Consider the following 1,723-nt stretch of genomic DNA (forward strand, 5'->3'; position numbering starts at 1 on the left):
CATAAGGATTAGGAGGCTGTCCTCTTCTCTCTCTCCTGTGATTATATAATACTGACCTCTTCTGGCCCCTTTGGAGTGCATTTCTCAGGGTGACCTGACCTATGCATTTCTCAGCTACAGTCATCACAGTAGCTCAATAAACCCTAGGGTTATTTGTTCAGCCTCAGTTTCTTTCAGTCAACAGACTTTATGTTCTGTTAAATAAAAATTATAGGGGGCCATTGTTTTGTACTAAGCTCCTGCATTAGGTCCCAAAAGACCAGATTAAAAATCAAAATGCAGTCACCCTGCTAAGTTCCATGTCACTTAGGCTGTGTTCTGACCTTTTGAGAAGTCAGGAGAAAGATAGTAGCCAATTTCCTAAATGGTCCAGTTTAAATCTTCAATAGATAGGATAATGAAGTTCCCTCTGCTTTAATCCTTACACAAAAGAGGTAGCTTGAAGTCACCTCATGTAACTTTGCTATTGTTTCATCTTCCTGTTCCCATATCATAAGGGAAGTAACTTTGAAGTGACCGATCTGCTTTTTGTTCTTTATTTCTGCTTTCTTTAAGCCTTTTTCTATCTGTAAAATCAACTTCCTCTGCTTTGGTTCATTGGAACATTTATTCTATTTTATGTAATAAAGTGTTATCCAATTCTAGAATCACAATAAAGCCAGTTGAGATCTTCAACTAAATTTGTTGTAACATTGTTCTTTGACAGTTCAAATAAAATAATTCATGATTTGTATTTCCTGATTTATTTTCAATGACTTTTTTTCTCTTTTGTTTTGATTGCTTTAGTAATCACATGGGTTGATCAGAAAGTGTGGTTCCTTATGTTTTAGTATTTTGAATCAGCCACCAAGAGCTGCCCAGAAANGAAACATCTGGAAGAAGGGCCTGCTACAGAGAAAACATGGCTGCTCTCCCCTTATCTCTCCTTTCTGTCCCCAGCACTGGAGGAACCAGAGCCTGCAAGAGGGAGGGAGCAGAAGTGTCCCAACCCAGCAGTAGACCACAGACATGCCCTCCTCTGTCAGCACTGGGGCGGAAGGTGAACTGGAGGGCAGGCCAGGCCCCCCACTGCCCTGCTAAACAGGAGTGCACCCTGCTCCCAAGCAAGGGGAGAGATGAGATTTCAGTCAAGGTTGACATTGAGATTTTACACGGGACCGGTTTTACCAACTGAAGTGACTAGGGGAAAATGTAACCAAGATGTAACTGAAGGATTGAAAGAGCGTGGTTGAAGACTCAGTTTAGGAAAAAATAAAGTGGTTTATTATATATTTATGTTTATACCTCCACTGGGTTAAGAACTCTCTATGTGTGTCTACTCATACAGAATTTATTTTCCAGTCAAGTAATTCTGAATTCAAGGTCTCCTTTCTTTAAAGTCACAAGAAAAGTTTGATTTCTCAGAACTGTCTCAAGAAGAGTTTACAAAGAAAAATCAGGGAGAATTCTGCTTCCAGTAATGGTGTAGTTCCCATAAGCCCAAAACTATCATACATAACAACTACCAACAAAATATAAAAACAACTACCTGGAATGGAGGCACTGGAGGGGGACCCAAAGCAGACTGTAACAAGGGAGCCAGATGCCTGGGAGAGGAAAGAACTAGGTGGATGGGTGGGTAGAAGGATGGGCCAAGCAGATGGGGTAGAACAGTAGACAGTGGATGGTAGAATGTAGTTATTCACGTTATAGTTCTTTTAACTTTTCTGTATGTTAGAAAAGT

Source organism: Galeopterus variegatus, unplaced genomic scaffold (assembly GCF_000696425.1).
Source record: "Galeopterus variegatus unplaced genomic scaffold, G_variegatus-3.0.2 Scaffold1944, whole genome shotgun sequence".
NCBI lineage: Eukaryota > Metazoa > Chordata > Mammalia > Dermoptera > Cynocephalidae > Galeopterus > Galeopterus variegatus.